The 27,029-nt window shown below is 32.4% G+C and overlaps 2 non-coding genes across 2 annotated transcripts; both read left to right on the top strand.

Annotated features, from left to right (window-relative positions):
- The first annotated feature begins 14,551 nt into the window (after nucleotides 1–14,551).
- On the top strand, nucleotides 14,552–14,741 carry LOC111422182 (U2 spliceosomal RNA). Its single transcript, XR_002707292.2, has one exon. It is a non-coding gene; the product is annotated as a U2 spliceosomal RNA (small nuclear RNA).
- Nucleotides 14,742–24,951: 10,210 nt separating this feature from the next.
- On the top strand, nucleotides 24,952–25,141 carry LOC111418641 (U2 spliceosomal RNA). The gene has a single exon (XR_002707291.2). It is a non-coding gene; the product is annotated as a U2 spliceosomal RNA (small nuclear RNA).
- Nucleotides 25,142–27,029: the final 1,888 nt, after the last annotated feature.

The raw sequence follows: 27,029 nt of genomic DNA, 5'->3' as shown, positions 1-27,029 counted from the left end.
TGATCCGTGACGCACCGTTAAATTTAATTGGAACGTTTTTTGTTTAATACTTTTAATAGATAGATATCGGTATCTATAAGGAGAGGAAGACGAAGAAGAGAGAGCGGCCGAAATAATCGGCTCGTATATCATTATCGTTTATGGAGCCGCGCGCGCGGACCAAAAATAAATACCGAACGAGGAAGGGAGAAGAAGAAGAAGGCTCCCTAATAAATACGTCGCGGGGATGCGGTTAAATAAATTAAAATTTTCGCCTCGTTCGAAGACCGATAATAAATTAACTCGGTGCTGATCGTAAAAATCGCTCGAATTTCTTACACTTTTTCTTATTTATTTATTTTTTAACTTCATATATTTTTTGAACCAACTGTAACACCTTCAAAATTATAATACCCTACACCACTTACATCAAAATTTACTTCCTACTCAAGATTAAAAAAAAATATTTAACACCTGTATATGTATTCTTAAGAAAAATAAAGCATGTCAGTATCATCTATAGAAACAAGTGAAGGAAACCTGTCGCTTTCCAAAATGGCCTCCTATGTAATTTTCAGTACGATAATAAGAATAATTTTCAAATATGGTAGAGGTATTATTACCGCGAGAGTCTGTTCGGCACGCCATTGGCGGAACGTGGGGCACAATACCTTCTTGACCACGCCTGCTGCCGCCTCGCGACGCCACTGCTGTTGCCGTCACCCCCCGCGTTTGCGTCGCCGAGCATCCTTCAGGGGGGTTGCTGAAACAATGTATAGCCTCTGGATGTGCAAACAATTGCCTTTTTGCAATTCAAGTGTTTTCCTACTCGTTGTTTTTAATTCCTTCTTTTACAAAAAGGAAGAAAGAGCAAACAGTACTCGAGGTGGTGGTAAAAAGAGAGTTGCGGGGAGCTGAAAGGGATGGGAAAATTGTTGTTTGCAATTTGTGTATATTATGTACATAGGTTAATTGTCGTTTTAGATTGGTTGTCTCGGTGTATAGTTAAAATGAGAATTTCCTTTTTGTTTGGTTGTTAGTTTCGAACGCGGTGATTATGAGAAATTTTCTATAAAAAACTAACAAAGTAAAACATTAAATTTCTCTAGTGAGATATTTTCATAAAAAAGCAATAATTACAGTTGCGCAAAGAATTAGATTGGTTACAAAATGCAGATGCAGAAAAGTTCATTTTTGGCAAAGTACTTCAGAAACGATGATAACTAATATATGATGACGATGACATACTTGCAAGATTGCTGAAGATATTTTGTTTAACTTTAGCGAAACAAAAAATAAGGTAAGGTGCTAAAAATTAAATTTAAATCATTCACTCTGGAAACAAACACTGATGCTATAATGAGAATAGAAATAAACACGTTCAAGAAATCAGGACAAGCTTCTAGATTTTCTGTTCAGAAAATGGAACAACATAACTAGAATCGAGCATAATGTCCAGAAATATTGTTCTGCTGTGGATAAACAACAAGTTCACTACTAAGGAAAGATAGTATCAAAAGAAAACTGTCACTCTCTGCAATGCGTGAAAACAAAGCACCACACTAAATAAATCCAACATAGTCCAAGAGAAATAATCGTTTATAATATAGCAATGGAATGGTTGGAAAAAAGTTTGCGATTGTGGTGGTAACTCTCTGCATCCGAAGGAAAGAAGCTAGAGTGGAGAAGCTAATTCTACGAAATGAGAAGACTTTTATGAATTAACATTTTGAACAAAATATAATCTACTTTAAGTACCTCAAAAATAATTTCTTAATTTCCGTTAATTTGGTTGCAATGATTATTTTAATTCAACCTTGAACACCAAAAATTGCTTAAAAGTTAGAATGAAATTGACAAAACTAAAACAATCATATCTCAAAATGTAAACAAGATATCTTAACGAAAGAAGAAGCATTCTATGATCAATGTAATCAAGATTAATGGTGCCTTAAATAATGTCTTCTTTCCCCTAAATCTCGTTGTTATGATTTTTAGAACCAAAACCTGCGCATTTAAGAGATATAGAGGTTACGTATTTATTAAAAAAATCGTATCTCAAAAACTAATTGAGATATCGTGCTGAAATAAAAAGAATTTTGAAGCAAATTTAATCTACTTTAAGTGCCTTAAAATTAATTTCTTAATTTCCGTTAATTTGCTTGCAATGATTATTTCAATTCAATCTTGAACACCAATAATTGCTTAAAAGGTAGAACGACATGGTCAAAACTAAAACATCATATCTCAGAATGTAAGCAAGATATCTTAACGAAATAAGAAGCATTTTATGATCAATGTAATCAAGATTAACGGTGCATTAAATATTGTCTTCTTCTCCCTAAATCTCGATGTTATGATTTTTAGAACCAAAACCTGCGTATTTAATAGATATAAAGGTTACGTATTTATTTAAAAAATCGTATCTCGAAAACAAATTGAGATATCGTATTGAAATAAAAAGCATTTTGAAGCAAATTTAATCTACTTTAGGTACCTTAAAAATAATTTCTTAATTTCTGTTAATTTGGTTGTAATGATTATTTTAATTCAAGGTAAGCAAGATATCTTAACGAAATAAGAAGCATTTTATGATCAATGTAATCAAGATTAACGGTGCCTTAAATAATGTCTTCTTCCCCATAAATCTCGTTGTTATGATTTTTAGAACCAAAACCTGCGTATTTAATAAATATAGAGGTTACTTATCTATTAAAAAAATCGTATCTCAAAAACTAATTGAGATATCGTGCTGAAATAAAAAGCATTTTGAAGCAAATTTAATCTACCTATTAAGTGCCTTACAATAATTTCTTAATTTCCGTTAATTTGGTTGCAATGATTATTTTAATTCAACCTTGAACACCAAGAATTGCTTAAAAGTTAGAACGAAACTGTCAAAACTAAAACAATCATATCTCAAAATGTAAACAAAATATCTTAACGAAATAAGAAGCATTTTATAATCAATATAATCAAGATTAACGGTGCCTTAAATAAAATCTTCTTCCTCCTAAATCTTGTTGTTATGATTTTTAGAACCAAAACCTGCGTATTTAATAGATGTAGAGGTTACGGATTTATTAAAAGAATCATATCTCAAAAACGAATTGAGATATCTTGCTGAAATAAATAGCATTTTGAAGCAAATTTAATACACTTTAAGTGCCTCAAAAATACTTTCTTAATTTCCGTTAATTTGGTTACAATGATTATTTTAATTCAACTTTGAACACCAATAATTGCTCAAAAATTTGGAACGAGACAATCAAAACTAAAACAATCATATCTCAGAACATAAGCAAGATATATTAACGAAATAAGAAGTATTTTATGATCAATGTAATCAAGATTAACGGTGCCTTAAATAATGTCTTTTTCCCCATAAATCTCGTTGTTATGATTTTTAGAACCAAAACCTGCGCATTTAGTAGATATAGAGGTTACATATCTATTAAGAAAATCGTATCTCAAAAACTAATTGAGATATCGTGTTGAAATAAGAATCATTTTGATGCAAATTTAATCTACTTTAAGTGCCTTAAAAACAATTTCTTAATTTCCGTTAATTTGGTTGCAATGATTATTTTAAATTAACCTTGCACACCAATAATTGCTTAGAAGTTAGAACGAAACTGTCAAAACTAAAACAATCATATGTCAAAATGTAAACGAGATATCTTAACGAAATAAGAAGTATTTTATGATCAATGTAATCAAGATTAACGGTGCCTTAAATAATGTCTTTTTCCCCATAAATCTCGTTGTTATGATTTTGAGAACCAAAACCTGCGTATTTAATAGATATAGAGGTTATGTATTTATTAAAAACATCGTATCTCAAAAACGAATTGAGATATCGTGCTGAAATAAAAAGCATTTTGAAGCAAATTTAATCCACTTTAAGTCCCTTAAAAATAATTTCTTAATTTCCATTAATTTGGTTGTAATGATTATTTTAATTCAACCTTAAACACCAATAATTGCTTAAAAGTTAGAACGACATGGTCAAAACTAAAACATCATATCTCAGAATGTAAGCAAGATATCTTAACGAAATAAGAAGCATTTTATGATCAATGTAATCAAGATTAATTGTGCATTAAATATTGTCTTCTTCTCCCTAAATCTCGATGTTATGATTTTTAGAACCAAAACCTGCGTATTTAATAGATATAGAGGTTACATATCTATTAAGAAAATCGTATCTTAAAAACTAATTGAGATATCGTGTTGAAATAAAAAGCATTTTGAAGTAAATTTCATCCACTTTAAGTGCCTTAAAAATAATTTCTAAATTTCCGTTAATTTGGTTGCAATGATTATTTTAATTCAACCTTGAACACCAAGAATGGCTTAAAAGTTAGAACGAAACTGTCAAAACTAAAACAATCATATCTCAAAAGGTAAGCAAGATATCTTAACGAAATAAGAAGCATTTTATGATCAATGTAATCAAGATTATCGGCGCCTTAAATAATGTCTTCTTCCCCCTAAATCTCGTTGTTATGATTTTTAGAACCAAAACCTGCGTATTTAATAAATGTAGAGGTTACTTATCTATTAAAAAAATCGTATCTCAAAAACTAATTGAGATATTGTGCTGAAATAAAAAGCATTTTGAAGCAAATTTAATCTACTTTAAGTGCTTTAAAAATAATTTCTTAATTTCCGTTAATTTGGTTGTAATGATTATTTTAATTCAACCTTGAACACCAATAATGGCTTAAAAGTAAGAATGAAATTGTCAAAACTAAAACAATCATATCTCAAAATGTAAGCAAGATATCTTAACGAAATAAGAAGTATTTTATGATCAATGCAATCAAGATTAACGGTGCCTTAAATAACATCTTCTTCCTCCTAAATCTCGTTGTTATGATTTTTAGAACCAAAACCTGCACATTTAATAGATACGTATTTATTAAAAAAATCGTATCTCAAAAACTAATTGAGATATCATGCAATTTGAAGCAAATTTAATCTATTTTTATTGTCACAAAAATAATTTCTTAATTTTCATTAATTTGGATGTAATGATTCTTTTAAATCAACCTTGAATACTAATAAACTAAAAGTCGAAAACTAAAAGCATCTTAAATTAAGCAAGATATCTTAATAAAATAAAAAGTACTTTGTGACAATTCTTAATTTCTTATTCCTCACAAATCTTGTTACAATTTTTTGAATCCAGCTTTGCATGTTTGATAAGGTAACGAAATGTCGGATAAAGCAGCTACTAATATTGGTAAGAAAGATGTAAAATATACGGTAAAAGCGTTTCTTTTTAAATATTAACATAAACTTCATTAAAGTTAACATAGTCGCCCCGGTTTAGTGGCAAATTCTTAACCACCCTGACATTTCAATATTTTACATGCAACAGAAATCTATTTATGCGTATGTTATACGAGGATTTTTTTGGTCGCAAAAACCCGGCTCGATTTGCATTATATCGTGGCGACATTAAAATTTCTAATCCCGGCCGGGTTCACTTCGTTTTTTTTTCTTTTACCTCCCGTGTGATCGATTCGATTTTAAATATTTTATTTCTGTTCCGTGACGGTCCGATCAACCATACAATAACGGTCGTATACCCTTGCATTTTGAATAATAACATACTTTATCGGTGGAAAGCGCAAAAAAGACTCTTTTTCACGTACGAGATTATAATTTTTTCGTTTCGACATGAAAGATTTTTTTACAAAGTAATAAAAAAAATCAGTACTGGATACAAATTAACAGTGTAGTTTGCGTGGAGGATTATTTTATAAATTATAAATTGTGTTAATTAGTGAAATATCAGTTGTGAGCTTTACAAACGCAATTTTTACTGCGTGGAATTTGTTATTACTTATTTTATCTAGGTTATTCTATTAAATTATTTAAATGCTTTGATTACCTGCTTTGATTTTACTCACAACATCAATCCAAATCTGTTTTTCACTGAATTTTTTTGTTTCTTTTTCACTTAAAAAAGCCGGAAAATCCGTCAAGAACCGAGAATGCAACTGAAACGGAAGGTTGAAGACCAATGAAGAAGATTTGCTGTTGTGGCCAAATATCTTTCGTGCAAGAAAACACACCGACAACGTAAAAACCATCCGACGCACGCGACGAGTATCACGCGTGCAAATCATCACAAAAGAGTTTCTTTAAAATATTTTTTTTGACTAACTTATTTAGATTTCCTTTTTATCTTATTATCTATCTTCATTTTGACCCTCAAAAATCGACCCTAATTTCTTGTAGACGCCCTTTGTAGATGGGAAAATAACAGAAAATAACAGTAAAAAGGAGGGCAATCGAAATTATCGGATGAGGTTTACACAAAAAAGAATAAAATAAAAATCGTATGAGAATTCTTAACCACAAAAAATGTCTCGTTTCAAAAATTAAATACAATTCTTTTTAATTCTTATTTTTGTAGTTAAAAATATACAAGAATCTAACGCTCTATAACAACCAAAACAAGAGCTAACACTAGCATTAGAACTAACACTAGACTTAAAACTAGAAACATTCGGGTTTAGCTAAGCGTTTCTTAAGACGGCTAAACTCGAACGATTCTAGTTCTTGTCTAGTGTTAGTTCTACTTTTAGTTCAATAATAATTTAAAACCTAGCGATATCTAATGCCAACTGCCGCTACCTGGCACTCCCACTACAACTAACACTTTGAAGCAACTGCTTTGAAGTATTCAAGGTTGAATTAAAATAATCCTTACAACTAAATTAACGGAAATTAAGAAACTATTTTCAAGGTACTTAAATTAGATTAAAATTGCTTCAAAATGCTTTTTATTTCAGCACGATATCTCAATTCGTTTTTGAGATACGATTCTTTTAACAAATACCTAACCTCTGCATCTATTAAATACTCAGGTTTTGGTTCTAAAAATCATAACAACAAGATTTAGGGGGAAGAAGATGTCATTTAAGGCACCGTTAATCTTGATTACATTGATCATAATATGCTTCTTATTTCATTAGGATATCTTGTTTACATTTTGAGATATGATTGTTTTAGTTTTGACAGTTTCGTTCTAACTTTTAAGCAATTATTGTTGTTCAAGGTTGAATTGAAATAATCATTGCAACCAAATTAACGGAAATTAACAAATTACCTTCAAGGTACTTAAAGTAGATTAAAATTGCTTCAAAATGCTTTTTATTTCAGCACGATATCTCAATTCGTTTTTGAGATACGATTCTTTTAATAAATACCTAACCTCCGCATCTATTAAATACGCAGGTTTTGGTTCTAAAAATAATAACAACGAGATTTATGGGGAAGAAGATATTATTTAAGGCACCGTTAATCTTGATTACATTGATCATAAAATGCTTCTTATTTCTTTAAGATATCTTGTTTACATTTTGAGATATGATTGTTTCAGTTTTGACAGTTTCGTTCTAACTTTTAAGCAATTATTGGCGTTCAAGGTTGAATTGAAATAATCATTGCAACCAAATTAACGGAAATTAAGAAAGTATTTTTGAGGCACTTAAAGTAGATTAAATTTGCTTCAAAATGTTTTTCATTTCGACACGATATCTCAATTCGTTTTTGAGATACGATTTTTTTAATAGATACGTAACCTCTATATCTATTAAATACGCAGGTTTTGGTTCTAAAAATCATAACAACGAAATTTAGGAGGAAGAAGATGTTATTTAAGGCACCGTTAAACTTGATTACATTGATCATAAAATGCTTCTTATTTCGTTAAGATATCTTGCTTACATTTTGAGATATGATTGTTTCAGTTTTGACAGTTTCGTTCTAACTTTTAAGCAATTATTGGCGTTCAAGGTTGAATTGAAATAATCATTGCAACCAAATTAACGGAAATTGAGAAAGTATTTTTGAGGCACTTAAAGTAGATAAAATTTGCTTCAAAATGCTTTTTATTTTAGCACGATATCTCATTTAGTTTTTGAGGTACGATTTTTTTAATAAATACGTAACCTCTAAATCTATTAAATACGCAGGTTTTGATTCTAAAAATCATAACAACGAGATTTAGAGGGAGGAAGATATTATTTAAGGCACCGTTAATCTTCATTACATTGATCATAAAATGCTTCTTATTTCGTTAGGATATCTTGCTTATGTTCTGAGATATGATTGTTTTAGTTGTGACCGTCTCGTTCTAACTTTTAAGTAACTATTGGTGTTCAAGGTTGAATTAAAATAATCATTACTACCAAATTAACGGAAATTAAGAAATTATTTTCAAGGTACTTAAATTAGATTAAAATTGCTTCAAAATGCTTTTTATTTCAGCACGATATCTCAATTCGTTTTTGAGATACGATTCTTTCAATAAATACGTAACCTCCACATCTATTAAATACGCAGGTTTTGGTTCTAAAAATAATAACAACGAGATTTATGGGGAAGAAGATATTATTTAAGGCACCGTTAATCTTGATTACATTGATCATAAAATGCTTCTTATTTCGTTAGGATATCTTGCTTATGTTCTGAGATATGATTGTTTTAGTTTTGACCGTCTCGTTCTAACATTTAAGTAATTATTGGTGTTCAAGGTTGAATTGAAATAATCATTGCAACCAAATTAAGAAATTATTTTTAAGGCACTTAAAATAGAGTAAATTTGCTTCAAAATGCTTTTTATTTTAACACGATATCTCCATTCGTTTTTGAGATACGATTTTTTTAATAGATACCTAACCTCTATATCTATTAAATACGCAGGTTTTGGTTCTAAAAAATCATAACAACGAAATTATTGGGGAGGAAGACATTATTTAAGGCACCATTAATCTTGATTACATTGATTATAAAATGCTTCTTATTTCGTTAAGATATCTTGCTTACCTTCAGAGATATGATTGTTTTAATTTTGACCGTCTCGTTTTAACTTTTAAGCAATTATTGGTGTTCAAGGTTGAATTGAAATAATCATTACAACCAAATTAACGGAAATTAAGAAAGTATTTTTGAGGCACTTAAAGTAGATTAAATTTGCTTTAAAATGCTTTTTATTTCAGCACGATATCTCAATTCGTTCTTTAAATACGATTTTTTTTAAAAATATACAAAATTTATGGGGAAGAAGACATTATTTCAGGCACCGTTAATCTTGATTACATTGATCATAAAATGCTTCTTATTTTGTTAAGATATCTTGCTTACATTCTGAGATATGATTGTTTTACTTTTGGCCATCTCAAATCACCTAGAACTAGCAACATTTAGATTTAGCCGTCTTTAGAGACGTCTCACAGTGTTAGCAAGTTTGAAAATACCGACCATTACATGATTTTACTAATTTTCTTTTTTAATATTTTGGTAAATGGGGATAACCATTTTTCATTAACTTCAACTCTGGATAAAAATGACATGTAAAGTTAACACTTATTTTGCATACCAATCTCCAAAAACATTTGATTAATATTGAGAAACGATTGTAAACGTATTAAAAGTTGCGCATGTTTGCGCATTTTCAATAAAATGGCTAATATACAGGGTGGTGTCTACGGATATTCGACAGTGAATACTGAAAGTTAGTTTTGAAACTATTAATCGTTTACAATTTTTCAGAATAACTATTATTTATGAATTAATATTAGTACTAACTCTATTATTAGATCTAGAACTAGAACCTTTCGGGCTTAACCGTGCCTTAACCTTCTTTCCAAACAAGTCCGAAGTATTTTTTTACTTAAAAAATACCTATCCAACATACAGTAATAAAAAAGAAAATCAATGACGCCTTAAAATGCCAAACCACAAATTTCACAAAAATTATTATCAAGAAATGAACACTGCTGCATCTAAAAGTTTTACAAACTACATAATTCTATTATGCAATCAATTATATAATTGGTATTATATGCCTATGGCACTGTATAAAATTCTTGGGCATGGCCACTTAATAATAAAATCATTAAGTATCCAGACTGGTCTGCTTTCAGAAGATACGCAAGAAACTTGGAATAAAGACCTTAGAACGTATAGAGAGAACTTATCCAGAAATATGTCAAGAATACACAATAATAGAGACATTTTAAACAGACTATTAATATCTTCAGACCCAATTATAACATCATTTCATAGCAAGAAATCAAGGAATGATAAAGATTTTTCTGAAGAATAATTTTTTATCGTCAATTGCAATTCATATTGTAATTATAAAACACAGTGAGGACGAAGAAAAATAAATATAAGTAAAAAAAAATTTTACAATAGTATGTTAAAAATACTAAATTTACTTATGAGTTAAAACATAATTTATGGTTATCATTACATTATTAAACATTTGTCACAAATTAACACAGAAACAGAGAATAGCGTAGTTTACTCTATTATTGCAAATAAAACAGTAACAGTATTTTTTAACTACTACTTTTTCGAAGAGAGCTACATGAAAAATACTCAGAAGTTACGTAGAATCCATAAATGCAACAAAAAATGGGGGTTCCTCTTTTAAAATGTCAACATATGGTATCTCAATTTTGAGACACCTGTACATTTCAATTTTATCTCAAAAAATGCCCTTTAAAAAATATAACATAGATATTCAAGAATTTTTTCGGGAAGAATATCCCTCAAATTTTTATCGAATTGATTTCATACTTTATGTACACAGTGTATACAGGGTGTCTCGCGTAACTGGTTCGTTAGAACTGTTTAGGGTCCACTATTTGTACAGTTTTGAAATCTTGGTAGCATGGGTTGTTCATTCCGAACTTTCGATCTGAAATATTTTCAAGATGGCTGTCACTTCCGGTCTATCGGAAGTAGACCATAACCTCGTTATGCTTACTTTACCATACATATGTCATATACTCAATTGTTGTATCGAAGAGAAATTTTTTCCTTCTTCTTGGAAAATGGCGTATGTAATCCCTCTGCCTAAAAAAGATGCACCTGTAACATATAGTGATGTTCGTTCTATTAGCATATTGCCTGCTTTTAGCAAGATTTTGGAAAAAATAATTAGCGTTAAATTAAAAGAACATTATAATATTTTACCTGAGTGTCAGTCAGGTTTTGTACCTGGGCGTAATTGTACTACGGCTCTTTTGAATATAACTTGGTTTTATTAGAGTTTACCAATTGAAATTTTTTATCAATTTTAAACTACATTGGGTGTCATCATTCTTTCGTAGACTTAATTAAATCTTATTTAAGTAATAGGCATCAATGTGTCAAGTTGGGTGGTTCGGTTTCTAATCCTTTACATGTTAATAAAGGTGTTCCACAGGGATCAATATTATGCCCTCTGCTGTTTACCGTTTATACGTCCTTATTGCATAATTGTATCAAATATGGTAATGTCCACATGTATGCGGATGACACTCAACTGTATTATGGTTTTCCGTTTAATGATTATGAAAATGCTGTAAATAAAATGAATTGTGATCTTCAGAGACTGTCATTTTTGTTTTTGAATACGGCAAAATGTGCTGTTCTTTTGTTTGGTAATGAGACACGTTCAATAACTGCAATCATTGGTTAAAATCAGTGTTGATAATAATGTGATTCCTATATCACTACAGGAGAAGAATTTGGGTCTTATTATTGACAATACATTTCGATAGCGGCAGCATATTTCTAGACTTATAGGTTTGAGTTTTCTAAACCTGAAGGTTTTGTATCCTTTTAGGAATGTTTTCAGCATCAAGCTTAAGACAATTTTATGTGAAAGCACTGTGCTGTACATTTTTAATTATTGTGCTCCAGTCTTCGGTCCTTGTCTCGACGTTGCAGACGTGTCTAGGATGCAGCGTGTGCGAAATGCTTGTATGCGGTACATTTTCGGCATAAGAAAATATGACCATATAACTTATAAATTAAAGGATCTTGGATGGCTTAATATGAGGTCTCGTATTAAAATGCTATCACTTCCACTTTATCATCAGAAATAGAAATGTTATAAATCCTCCTAAGTATAGGACCACCCTTTTTGAGCGATCATTTACCTACAGTGTATATTCTCTCTACAACTCTATTCCAGATTATATAAAGGTTTTGCATGACCGTGCGTTTAAGTGTTTGTTGTTTAATTACCTTTTTAACATGTAATTTAGGGATAATACGGAATTTTAGCTTTAAGTTCTTTTTAGGCATTTACTGGCCTGTTTTGATAGCTTTTTTTAAATTTAAGGCTGCGGTGGAAGAACAGTAATGGTCTTTTGGCCATGGCACTGAATTCGCGACCTTATGATTCTTCAACAGTTATTATTATTATTTTTCTTTTGTTTTTTTTTTAAGTTTAATTAGCATGAATACAGTTTTTGTATATATGTATTGTTGAAGAATAAACTATTATTATTATATTATTATTATTATTTTAAATAGAATGCTACAGTTTTTATTACACCTATTTAATTGTCTTTAATTGTTTTTTAATAGTCAACATATTTTTTTATGTACAATTAAAAAGTGTAATAAAAATTGTAGCATTCCATTTAAAATATCGAAGTTATGATCTACTTCCGGTAGACCGGAAGTGGCAGTCATCTTGAAAATGTTTTAGATAGAAAGTTCCTAATGAACAACTTATGCTACCAAAATTTCAAACCTCTATGAATAGTGGAACCTTAAAAAGTTTTAACGAACCAGTTACGTGAGACACCCTGTATATATTATAGTATATAGGTATATATTACTTATTGTTAGGGTACATGAAATAAATGTACCATGTTTTCGGAGTTACATTAGCTTTAACATCCGACCCAACCCACAACAAAAACTTTTTTGGCTTTTATTTTCCAATATTCGTTTCAAAATCCTAAGTTTTGTTTTAAGCACTGTTTATAGATGAAATAAATCCTAGCTAACCATTATATAATGGTATTAAACATTTTCAACTTCATTTAGTTGTAATTAGATTTTTGGCCAGATATTCATAACTTCCTAACACTGTGCGTCTGGCTAAACCCGAATGTTTCTAGTTTTAAGTCTGGTATTAATTCTAGTGACAGGTCTAGGTAATATTAGTTAGTGCTAGGCTGTTGTAAATTCCCATTGAACTAAAACTAGAAGAAACACTAGACCTAGAACCAGATAGTTTCGGGTTAACTAAACCAAATATTTTTGGTTGTAGGTCTAGTGGTACTTCTAGTTTTAATTGTTTTTCAGGGTCAGGTTATTGTATATTTTTATTAAACTAACAGTAGAACTAACTCTAGAGATAGAACTAGGAACATTCGGGTTTAGCCTCTCAAGACGGCTAAACCCGAATGATTCTAGTTCTTGGTCTAGTGACAATTCAAGTTTTAGTTCAATAAAAATATACAAAATCTAGCGCTGAATAACAATTAAAACTAGAACTACCGTCCTTGATTTATACATTGTATAGACAATTCGGGGAATACCCCGAGTTTATCTATGAACTCAGAATTGAGCCAAGTTGAATTCTATCTACATTCATATCTAAATATACTGATATATTAAATAGATAATATTAATAGTAGGGCTTAAAAATTTTTTGTAACGGACATTTTCGGTGAGTTTAAATAAGTTAAAATATAAGGCGGTTTGTTGTCCGGAGTTGAAACTATCCAAGTAAATTGTTCTGCTTTTATGCGGCCGCGTTTCGAGTAAAATTATAGGGGTGGTTTGACGAAACTCTGACAGGCAAATAGGACTCACTTCGATGGCGATCAAGGTCTCCCCCGGCCAAAAGAAACCACAACAACCTCTTCGTTCATTCCCGTCAACCCTAAAACCGTAACAACCGGGTTTATTTAAGTAAAATAATAAAAAACGATTGATTATCTTTACCAATCGTTGAAAAGGAAAAAGTGTTTTCTTTAAATAATTTTGTTGTCTGTCTGCTTCCGGTTGCGATTTTTTCCGGTTAAAAGGTCTAAATTAGTTTCGGCGATGTAATTGGGTCCACGCTGAACGTATGTTTGCATATTTAATTAGGTTTAATGATAAATTCCCTCCGCGTTAAATAAATACGGTGAACTCACACACACGTACGTGTACGTATTCACATACACGTTCTTGTTGGTTCCGTTTTTCCGTCGGCTATAGTTAATATTAAAAAGGAGAGACTCGCGTTCTCGACGCTCAATTACCCAAGGGTTTAAAAAAAATAAAGTCGGGGCACGTGCCCGAATCGAAATATTCACGTTTAATTGGACGAGCAGATGATATGAAATTTTCGTTCCGTTGTAGTCTGTCTGTCCATTTTTGGAGCGCTTTACTTACGTTTTTTCTGTTTAATTAAAAATGTATTAACTCGTTCGCGATAATTGGCATCGATATCGTTATAATTAACGATACTTGGTAAATTGTGGATGGTTTAATTTGAAAATTTTTCGTTGGGTTGCAAGCTTTTATGTAATAAGTGTTGTAATCATGTTTTTCAAAAAGCAAATTGATTCTCACATTTTAAAGTAAACTTAAAAAAATACTTTTCTTATTAATACAAAAATTATAGAAGTAATTTTTTTTTGATATGGATTTCTGTTTATGGGTCTATTTAAAGCTGCGAGTTTGAACGTTAGGTGGCGCTTTAATATTCTTGTCGGGATCGTATAGGTGTTATGAATTAAGCGGGAAAAAGATGGCTTGGTACGGTATCGCTTCTCGGCCTATGGCTAAGATCAAAGTGTAGTATCTGTTCTTATCAGCTTAATATCTGATACGCCCCGCATGCGGGGCCAGTATATTAAACTGATTTTTGGAAATTGACGGAAGGTAGGGGCTTGCTCCACTTCTGTCACGGGTTGGCCTTGTATTGCAGTACCGCAAGGATCGGCCCACATTATTATAATAAAAACAGAAGTACTAACTATAACATACAAAAAATGTTGCTGTTCATAATTAAAACTCTATATTACTAGAGTCTCTTAAATTTTACGACACTATTTCTTTTCCATTGTCGCAAAACGAAATAGATAAAGTGGAAGAACGAATAATGAGTGGCGAAGAGAGTGACTGGGATACAGATAACATAGAATTAGAATTGAGTGAGCTTGATGAAACAAATTGTTTATAATCTAATAAAAATCCATTAAATAGGTGTCGATATACAGGTGAGTTATTAGTATCCCGGCGGACGATAGCTGCTAAACCGTTTGAGAAAGAAAAAACAGTTTTTTACAAAAGCTATTTGACTTTGTAGCGTTTTAAAAATGAAACTACTGAAATCTTAAATGTTCAATCAACAAAAAAAAATATAACGATTCAATCTCATAGGAGAAGGGGGAAAAAATGTTTTATGCAAGATTTATTTCAATATGATGTGCTCAATTTTTCATAATTAGATTTTATTTGACCGTAAGTGTAATAATTATAGAATTAAGTTTTTTATGTAAAATATTTTTAACATATATGTAGACTCGGCTGAGGATGACTGTTTAGTCGAAACCGGTACCGATTAAATTTAATATAAAAAAGCAAGAAAGAAGTTATTGTCTTTTATTTCTTAATTATATAAAAATCTTGCAACATGAATTCTATCACACTTAACAAATCCAACTGCAACAGGATCCACATTGTTACAATTGGTGTGACGTAGAAAGAAAAAAAGCGTAAATTAAGAGTAATATACAGGATGTCCCGTTAAGCGTACGGAGCGGCTGTATCTCAACAATGGTAAGGCCTAGAGGTTTGGGAAAAAAATCTTTATAAGCAAAGTGGGCAAGAGAAATAGCTTGAAATTATTTTGAAGTTCGTAATTCGACCGCTAGGGGGCGTAACTGCCATAGAGAAACATAAAATTCCCGCTATCTCAAAAAGTTAGACGACGAGCTATAACTTTGACAACATCATTTAGTAGCTTGGATAATACCGCATCGCTTTTGTTTTGCAACATTTTTCAAATCTGTCATAATATGGGAGGAGGAGGCCAATGCGTTTTCAAATGTTTACATTTTAATATCTCCTGGACCATTCAACCGATTTGAATATTTTTGGTCTTGTTTGAAAGAGCATTTCATGCTCTTTTAAAAGATATTTTCAGCAAGACCGCTTGGTTTAAAACAAATAAGCTAGAGGGCGTTATCTGCAGCGGTTACATATTTTTGTGATTTTTGAAAAAAAGTTAAATGGAACGGTACAATTTACTTCACGGACCGTTAATCACCATAAAATTTGCTAAATATTAGTGAAAACCGCATCTCGATATCTCCATCCATTCTCGAATTATAAAAGAAAATGTTAAAAATTCGTATATCTTAATCGGATCAAGTTACCTTAGGAAACAAATAAGAGAGAACAAAAATTTTATTATCTAGAACCTTCCTTCACACTTTATCCAAGCTTAGAACTGCTTCAAAACTACTTTTGAGGCGTGTTGAAATGCCAACGGATCAATGAAACATCAACAATGATAATAAAACAAAATAAACCAAAACACTTAGAATAACTTAAATTTTTGGCAAAAATAACTCACTAATGAGCGAAATGCCTTCCATAAACCTCGATGCATTTATTTAATCTAGTTTCGACGAAAAAAAGCGCTGCTTAAGTCTCTTCCCTGGACACGTTTTTACTGGTATTTAGTGTTTTGTCATATTTTCCCTGGTTATTGGTTTTTCTTGAAAAGGTAGGTCATTTAGTCTACCCAATAGATAAAGGGGTGAAAGCAATGTGGGTTTTGCTCGAACCAAGAATGCATATTATGCAAGTTTACATCAGCTTGTGGACAGATGCTTCATGCATCCATAGCATTTGTGATAAAAGGTTTGGATTTGCACAAATCATATTTAAAAGTCAATGGTAATAGTTCAGTCTGTTATCATAATCGGTATCTGTTAAGGCCTGATGTAAAACAACGTGGTGGAGATATTATTCTCTTGAGAACTCTTGTGGACAATTGTTTTCGGAGTTCCCAGATTATGTGGGATCACATTGCGCACCGATATGATTTACGAATTCATAGAGATGTCTGAATGGGCTACACGTTGCCAGTTTTCCGTAATCGCTAAGTCAATCTTAAAAACACTTCTAGAGAAAAATGTCTTTCTTTGTCGTAATTGCATTGCACATTTTTGCCATGCAGTTGCATCGTATTCGAAACATTGAAAATAAATCATCATACGCTCTATCATACGCTTGTGCGTTAGTAAATGACATGTTTACAGTTACCATGGTAATGTGATTTGTTTTTCTCGATGAGGTAACTGGATCCGATTGATGGCACTCGAGTTTTTAACATTTTCTTCTATAACTCGAGAACGGGTGGCGATATCGAGATGCGGTTTTCACTAAAAATTAGCAAATTTTAAGGTGACTAAGGGTCTGTGAAGTAAATAGTATCGTTCCATTTAACTTTTCTTCAAAAATCACAAAAATATGTAATCGCTGCGGATAACGTCCTCTAGCTCATTTGTTTTAAAGCAGACGGTCTTACTGAAAATATCTTTAAAAAGAGCATAAAATGCTCTTTCAAACAACACCGAAAACATTCAAATCGGTTGAATGGTCTAGGAGATATTAAAATGTAAACATATGAAAACGCATTGGCCTCCCCCTCCCTTATTATGACAGATATGAGAAATATCGCAAAACAAAAGCGATGCGGTATTATCCAAGCTATTAAATGATGTTGTCAAAGTTATAGCTCATCGCCTAAGTTTCTGAGATAGCGGGAACTTTATGTTTCTCAATGGCAGTTACGCCTCCTAGCGGTTGAATTACGAACTTCACAATAATTTCCAGCTATTTCTCTTGTACACTTTGCTTATAAGGATTTTTTTCCCAAACCTCTTGGCCTTACCGTTCTAGAGATACAGCCGCTCCGTACGCTTAACGGGACACCCTGTACAGGTGTCTCAGCGAGACCGGTCATTAGACGTTTCTGGGGTTCTGGTGAAAATAAAAATTTGAGAATTCAAACTTAAGTATCATCAATTACGATCTCTTCGTCTAAAATATTTTCAGATTTCTTGCACTTCCGGTTATACCGGAAGTCGCCACCAACTTTATTTTTTTAAATGGAACATATATATGGTATATTTTTACATATTTGGATTTGTCTGTTTTTAAGGTTTATAAATAACTTTACTTTTTGCAATTTGATTCGACAGTTCTCGAGTTATTCGAATTTTTCCAGAAGAATCTGCACCAGCAGACATTTGTTCAAAAAATCAGAGAACACTCGATTTTCGGGATATCAATTTAGGATTGAGAACATGCTTAAGCAACATGATGGAGTATGTTTTGGTGCCGAGAACTGCTGTCTAGAACGTTTGGTCACTTTACTATGGCACGTTAACTTTTCAAAATTTGGAAGTACCATAACTTCATTTTTTTAAATGGCACCCCCATATTTTATTTCTTAGTCGTCTTCGGTGTCTCATTCTACATCTTTTATATCCCATATGTCCCATACCTAATATTAATAGTTTGGGAGATAATTAGGGTTTTTTGAAAAATGCACACATATCATATGGATATTTAGCCTAGTGTGCCATGAAAAACAAGCCTTCTCAATGAGTTCTTGTCAAAGACTCACTTGTTTACGTCACTTGATGCATGTGAGCTAATAATTATCTGTTATGTCCCTTAATATTAGTACTGAAACGAGTTAAAACCGATAACAATAACGAAAGTAATATTTACACAAATCAAGAAATTCTTAATTTATTTTTTATGCATGAAAAGCGCAACAAAGTTCGTAGTATGATTCCCAGATCTTTGGCAGCTCGAATTGAGGTGTTGGGACTGGGCTCGAAATAAGCCCCCCTCTTCCGTTGCATTATCTACTACATTTTTTGCTCAGTGTAACACGTGATTAATACGTCCAAAATGCAAAAAATTTGCTTCTATTCTTCTAAATTTACCTTTTGTCATCGGAGATAAATGTGGATAATTTTCATTAAACATTCTGCTAGTTCTACTAAGAACTTTGTCGCACTTTTCGTGCACAAAAAATAAATTATGGATTTCTTCATTTGTATAAACATTTACGTTATTAATATCCATTTTAACTGGTTTTAGACTCACAAGCATCAAACAACGTAAATCAGACTTTGACGTTTATCAATAAGTCATTAAACATTTGTTTTCCATGGCACACTAGGTTAATATCGATATGATATGTGAGTATTTTTCAAAAAACCCTAATTATTTCTCAAACTATTAATGTTAGGCATAGGACATAAGGAATATAAAAGATGTAAAATGAGACGCCGAAGATGACTAAGTAATAAAATATGGGGGTGCCATTTAAAAAAATGAAGTTATGGTGCTTCCAAATTTCGAAAAGTTAACGTGTCATAGTAAAGTGACCAAACGATCTAGACAGCCGTTCTCGGCACCAAAACATACTAAATCATGTTGTTTAAGCATGTTCTGAATCCTAAATTGATATCTCAAAAATTGAGTGTTCTTGATTTTTTTAACAAATGTCCGCTGGAGCAGATTTTTCTAGAAAAATTCGAATAACTCGAGAACGGCCGAATCAAATTGCAAAAAGTAAAGTTATTTATAAACCTTCAAAACAGACAAATCCAAATATGTAAAAATATACAGGTTATTCCACTTAAAAAAATAAAGTAGGTGGCGACTTCCGGTATAACCGGAAGTGCTAGAAATCTGAAAATATTTTAGATGAAGAGAACGTAATTGATAATACTTAAGTCTCCATTCTCAAATTTTTTGTTTGGCCAGAACCCCAGAAACGTCTAATGACCGGTCTCGCTGAGACACCCTGTATATCTTGGCTATGAGGTTCGTGTATCGAGAGATAATCAAACAAGCGAAGGATCACACTCGTATGGGCAGCCTACGGGAAACTTAGAGACATCTTCAAGAGCAAAGGCCAAGAAAGGCTTTCAATCAATGCGAGTTTCCAGTTATGACATAAGGCTCTGAAACTTTAACATTAACGGTAGCCACTGCCAGGAGGGTCCAAGTAACGCAAAGATAGATGGAGAGTTCGATCCTGGGTCTAAATCTGAGGGACTACATACGAAATGAAAACCTATGAAGAAAAACTGGCGTAAGTGATGTGGTCAGCATTGTGGCAAAACTTAAGTGGAACTGGCCGGGTCATATCGCGCGAATGAAGAATGAGCAGTGGACAAAACGGTTGCTTGAGTGGAAACAGCGAGCGAACAGACGAAGTAGACGTCAAAAGAATGACCAACAATTGGATTCAAACAGCACAGAATAGAATCGAATAGAACAGAATAGGGGAAGTCTATGTCCAACAATGGACGCAGAGGGCTGCTTGATGATAATAATCATAATAACTTGATCTAATCTAAATTACGACAGATTCGTCTAATAATAATACGTCTTTGATTGTTGACAATTCCTCGTCTTCAATGTCCATTCATCATCTTCCTCTTCATTTTTTTTTAGAATCTGATATATTTTTACTGGTATCACTTTTATACCCACTGTTTGGGTATTTACCCAAACGCAAATGGGTATTTGCCCATTTTAGAAATACCTACCCGCCGGGTATTTACCCAGCGCCCATCAATGCTTTTATATGTACTGTTTGGGTATTTACCCTGGGCCGGGGTAAATACCCGGATAAAACCCATTTTATAAATACCTACCCACTGGGTATTTACCCAGCGCCCATCACTGAGAGTGACTGGTAGACAGATAACATAGAATCAGAATTGAGTGAGCATGATGAAACAAATTGTTTAAAATCTAAAAACTGTTTTCTACAAAACCTATTTGACTCACCACTTTCTATTACGTAAAATTATTTTCACTTATACAGAATCCATTCAAGCGTAACGGAAAGTATGTAGATTTTTTTAAATGGAATACCTGTAAATTTTATCATATTATGAATAGAATTAAATTTGCTTATACAGCCGTATATGTTACTAACTAATAGCGTTCATAGTTCTTGAGATATCCAGTTGTTTTTCCAAAATGTGTCCATTGCAGGATATTTTTAAAAACGATGTAAAAACGACATATTTTCCACTTTTGCCATGAAACTATGTCAAATAATAGTCAAAGCCAGTAGGTAAATGATAGTATCCAAAGATATTAGATACGCTATACATAAAGCTTAGTTACGGTTGATTTTTTTCAAATGGCTTTTTCACAAGTTTTATAAATGGAACATCCTGTATATTGTGTACTGGTTGAATTGCCCATCAAGTTACCTTTAATTAATGATAAGTATGTCATATATCTAACTTTAGTAGTTTTCCTGATATTTAGGCCTGGTTTTACAATCATAGTTTAAGCGTCCGATTAACTAATCGGCAGTTAAAATTTAAACTAAGTTTTACAAAAATTATGTTTTACAACGAATTATTAAACTAAGTATAAGAAACGGAGGTTTCTACTATAGTTGGTAATAAGTGTCAATTTCATATTGTACAGGGTGGGCAAATTTAGGTGTTATTATAGGCTATCTCAGAAACTATAAAAGATACGAAAAAAGTAGGTGCAATGTCCCGGTCTCTTTTTTCGAGACTAACCCAATCCCGCAAACACCAAACCTCTATCTTCTTTGGTTTTTAAGTTATAGCCGAAAAGTCAAGTTTTCGTGATTTCAAAAAATGCTCATATTTCGTTTATTTTTGAAATTAGAGAAATGAGGTTGATACGTTCTTAAGACACTTTTTTAAGTAGAATATACTGCCGTTGAAAAATTTAAAAAATATTTGATGATTTTTGAGATACAACACAAAGTTATATTTTTTTAAATACAAACTATGCTTGATTATGATGGTAATGAAAAGAGCATATTTTTAGCTTTCCAATGATGTATCGCATGTATGGTGTATTTGCGGAAAATAAGCGTTAATTTTCAATTTCAAAATAGTAAGCGATAAAGTTCAAAATTTTGATTATAGCAGGCGGGTTCGGACAGTAAATACTATCTAATTGCTATATGGTTTTGCACGAATATGACAAATAGTTGGTCTTGTACCATTATGCGGGATACAGTTGGTTTTGTACCAACGAATAAAAACTTTGAATAGTTGATTTAAATTCCTCAGTGTCTTATCCCTGACTTTGTTCACCAATAAAAAATGATTTGTAGATAAAGTTTGTTTATTAAAAATACAAGAAACATATTAATTAATGAATAATTAAATATGAACAATACCTTCAGGAACTAAACAGTCAGAGACTGTGTCATCTTCTTCTACTAAACTTACTGGTTGTAAGGTTAGAACAGTTGGGTATCAATGAATGAAATCTTCGGTAGTATCTTCCCAGTTTTCCCCAACCATGAGATTTAGAAGTTTTTTCATATTAGCAACCTTATCTTTTGAAATTGTGTGAGATAGAGAAAGATTAGGGATCATAAACTGGGCAGCGAACTTTCCATTGAAACTATGGTTATGTGGGATATGGAGCCTTATCTATCATTTTCAAAGAATCATTTTCGAAACTCGTTTCGAAAAATTCATGAATGAAATGATCAGTACACTCACGTTACTTCAGTAACTAAGTGACATTTAACGTTTTCCTCGCCTACTATAATTAAAATTTTGAATATTAATCATTAATATTTTAGAATTAAAAAATAACGCTTATTTTCCACAAATACACCATGCGTGCAATACATCATTGGAAAGCTAAAAATATGCTCTTTTCAGTAACACCATACTCTACTATAGTTTGTATTTAAAAAAATATAACTTTGTGTTGTATCTCAAAAATCATCAAATATTTTTTAAATTTTAAACGGCAGTATATTCTACTTAAAAAAGTGTCTCAAGAAAGTATCAACCCCATTTCTCTAATTTCAAAAATACACGAAATATGAGCATTTTTTTGAAATCATGAAAATTTGACTTTTTGGCTATAACTTAAAAACAAAAGAAGATAGAGGTTTGGTGTTTGCGAGATTGGGTTAGTTTCGAAAAAAGAGACTGGGACATGACACCTATTTTTTTGGTATCTCTTATAGTTTCTGAGATAGCCTATAATAACACCCAAATTTGCCCTCTTAATATGTCGATGGTATTTTTCCAAAAGGGCGAACGCGCCAAATTTGCGATTTTGACTTTTATGTACCAGATTATATATACGAATTCTTTTTGGCAAAAGGCCGAACATATTAGGATCACAATAAGGAATTAGTAGCAAAAAAAACTAAATTTACTCTGGGCGAACGTGCTGTAGACGTTTATCCAAAAGTACCAATATTCAGTACTCCTAAATGGCAAAAGGGCGAACGTGTATTGTTTTTGTATTAGAATTATAACCTCACTTATTTCCTTTTATTTTAAGTAGCGTTATTTTAGCGAAGTTAGTGGTTACTGCCAAATAAGCTTAAATATGCCGAATAGAACTAAACGAATATTAAATTTAGCACTTGATAATGATAAACAAAGAACTGTTTGTAGTTTTATGTAATTTTTAGTGATTTTCATTACATTTAATGAATACTTGAAGTCCTAAATGCATTACTTACTAGTTTGCTCTTACAAGAACGTACCTAACAGTTTTTCGTCATTTTCTCAAAACATCAAAATGGCGCGTTCGCCCTTTTGGAAAAACACCATCGATGTATTATAAGAGTAAGTATTTTGAATAAGTATTTTGTAACTGTTTGATTTTCATTTTCTAAAAATATTTTTTAACTATGAATAACATATTTAATGAACTTACGGACGATGAAGATTTCTTAGAAGTAGTTGAAATAGTGGATTTTCTTAGAATATTAAAAGTTTTTCATGAGCGGAAAGCCATTTTGAAAAATGGTCAGACCAAGAGTTTCTGGAACGTTTTAGACTATCTAAGTGGGTTGTAAGGTCAATTTTAAATGAAATAAAGAAAGCTGTATAGTCGAAAACAAATAGGTATTAAGTATATACAAGGAATATAGCTTGTGAACTATTTATAACATAACCCAACTTTTTGTAATAGAAATAATACAGTTTCTTGTGAGGACAAGTTATTATTAACACTACGTTTTTTTTGCAACTGGTAGTATCTTACAGGTAAACCAATAAATATACTATATAATATAGTATTACTAAAGTTAACATTATCTTTATCATAGGTTATGGGAGATTTCATAGGGATAAGCAAAGCCACGGCAAGTCAAATTATTTATAAAGTTTCAGAAGCGATTGCCAAATTGGGTAAAAAATATATTCGAATGCCTGAAAGTCAAGAAGAAATAATTCTACTGAAGCAGAAATTTTATAATAGTAGCAAATTCCCTAAATGTGTTGATGGAGCTGTTATTTATTATTATTATATATGGAGCCGTAATTTTCCAGTGGCTCTAGAAGGTTGCTTTTATTTTTATAATGAAGTATGTATGAGTTTTTATTTTCGTCGAATTGGTGTTTCTCGTTGAAGTTAAGATGTCTGCCAAAATTAGATCTGCATTGAGTTTTATGTTTCTTTATTCTAATGTTTAGTGATTTAGTGAAACTGTATTTCTGTCCAGTTTGTCAATTTTATCCTTGTTATTATCAAATTAACTGTGTTCTTGGCTGTTCAAGCACAACCTCAAAATTTCCTAAGAAATTTGGGCCATAATTGCGCCATAATTTGTGGTAACCGACAATTTTTTAACGTTTAATGATGTGAACGGCGTCGTTTCAGTTCCTACTTTGATTCTAATTAGCTGATTAAATATTTTCAGAAAATTCAAAAATACAAAAAACCTATGTATCCCTTATAAGATAACAATGTTGGTTACCATAACAACGAAACTAAGAACAAATGTAGCAAGAATATGCGCCATTATTAACCAGAAAACTTTTATTTGAAACATTTTTCATTTAAATCACAAATGGCGTATGTACCAGTACTTTACTATATTCCATACTTTTGTTCCACCCTGTAGACTAACTATAATATACCACGAAATTAAGAGCCCACCTTTATTTTTGTGCTATATATGTAATCGTACAAATACAGGATCAGAATATTTTAATTTATTAACGAGATGTTTACTTTTGTATGGCACAGCCTGTATGCTGTTGTAAGGTTTTGAACGACAGATGGCACACGATTATTCTCGACCGTATCATGTGGACATTATGGACTAAGTGGAAAAAAGTAACTTGAATCAGTATCGCTTCTCGGCCTATGGCTAAGATCAAAGTGTAGTATCTGTTCTTATCAGCTTAATATCTGATACGCCCCGCATGCGGGGCCAGTATATTAAACTGATTTTTGGAAATTGATGGAAGGTAGGAGCTTGCTCCACTTCTGTCACGGGTTGGCCTTGTATTGCAGTACCGCAAGGATCGGCCCACATTATTCTTAATTCAAACATACAATTTTTAATTAATACCAAACTAGTGATATATTTGTGTGTTAAATACAGAACGTAATCTAGCCTACGTATCGAGATCACAAGAGAATATTTCGTTTGGAAACACTAAATAGCTTGCAGATACGAAATAATGCTGTTGAAAGACCAGACAGTGCTTGCAAGTGACTAGATGTTATAAACAAAAATCTAGATATTATGGATTCAGGACCAGATAGTGTTAATGTTATACTGAATTCGTTCGTAGAAGAATAAACATGCTTGCTGAGGACTAAATAATGATATTGTTGATAGAAGACTGGATACTGCCAATGAAAATGTATACACTGGATCATCCTTATCGAAAATTATACACCAATAATCGAAGATTAGATATTAATGACGGAGGACTATATTTGTGGGCATAACTAGATAGTGTTACAGCAAGACTACATGCTGCTAGTACACTGCTAGTACAGGTCTACTTATGCCCATGCAAGATGATAATGTTAATAAAATACTGTTAAAGAGCTATTTAACCAACAAACAATTAGAACAGGTATATGATGCGGCCCCTAGAAACGACATGAAGATAATACTTGGGAACATGAATGCACAGCTTGCACGACGAGACTAACGAGAGCGAAGGGTTGGTGATCGGACTTGCGACCGGAAGAAACATGGTCATTAGCTCAACATGCTTCCCACACTGGAGCATACATAAGGCGACATGGATCTCACCTGATGGCATCATTAGTAATCAAATAGACCATGTGATGATAGACAGAAGATTTACCTTAAGCATCATAGATGTAAAAACAAGAAGAGGAGCCTGCTTCTGGTGCAGACAACATTAAGGTGTAAAATTAGCAGCCAAGCCCGAAACGACTGAAAACACTGGAAGCGCAGCACGGATTGATGAGGGAAATAGAAGTAAGGATAAATGAAGGCACTGGAGACGATAATAGAAAGACGATAGAGAGTATTATTAATACAGCAGTGGAAAACGCATCGCAGCGATCTGTTTTGATGACGCATTCATAGCTAGACTAATAAGAGAGAGAGGAACTATTCAAGAAGGTGAGACGGGAGGCGAAAATGATTTTAAAGCCAACGATACTAGGAGTGCGTATAAGTTTGTTAAACTGTTAAGACAAGGATGTAAACCCCACACAGCTCTATGCAGAGACGAAACAGGGAAGATAGTGAGGTAAAAATCACCTGGACAAATTATTTCCAGAACCTACTAAATATGGGATACCAAAACGGATCCCAAGAAGAGGAGAAAACCACGGAGCCCATATTCATCGATGAGGTTCAAGACGCAATTGCGGAACTTAAAAATGGGAAGGCACCAGGGATCGATAGCATACCAGCTAGAGATGTGTAACACTGGGCTGCGCGGCGTAATTGAGTTAGCTCAGTACAGTGTGTTACATGCGCTGATATCCAATTTTAAAATGAGCCAACTCAATTGCGCCACCGTTGGCGTAGTAAAGTACGCCGGTGTGGTTTGAAGATTTACAAATATGTATGTAAGTGAAAATTCCAGCCCTTAATCACGTATAAAACCTTAATTTGCTAGAACTTGGAATGAGACAGCAGGCGGTACCGGCGCAATTGACCGGCGAGAGATAGATGTGATGCATCCAGCAACTGTGTTATGGCGCAATTGAGTTGATACATTGCGCTAACTCACTTAGGTGCGCTAGTATCAGTTTAGTACAACAAATTTTGCTGCGTTACACATGGTTAATACCAGCGGATGTGCTGAAGGCTGAAGGTGAGGAGTTTGCAAGGAGAATTTATACACTGCTGTAGAGGGTTTGAGAAGAAGAAAGCTCGCCCGAGGTATGGAGAAAGGCGGTAATATGCTCCATATACAAGAAAGGAAACA

Source organism: Onthophagus taurus, chromosome 3 (genome assembly GCF_036711975.1).
Source record: "Onthophagus taurus isolate NC chromosome 3, IU_Otau_3.0, whole genome shotgun sequence".
In the NCBI taxonomy this organism is placed as follows: domain Eukaryota; kingdom Metazoa; phylum Arthropoda; class Insecta; order Coleoptera; family Scarabaeidae; genus Onthophagus; species Onthophagus taurus.
Note: the sequence above shows the minus strand (reverse complement) of the source record. Positions and strands in the feature narration are given on the sequence as shown.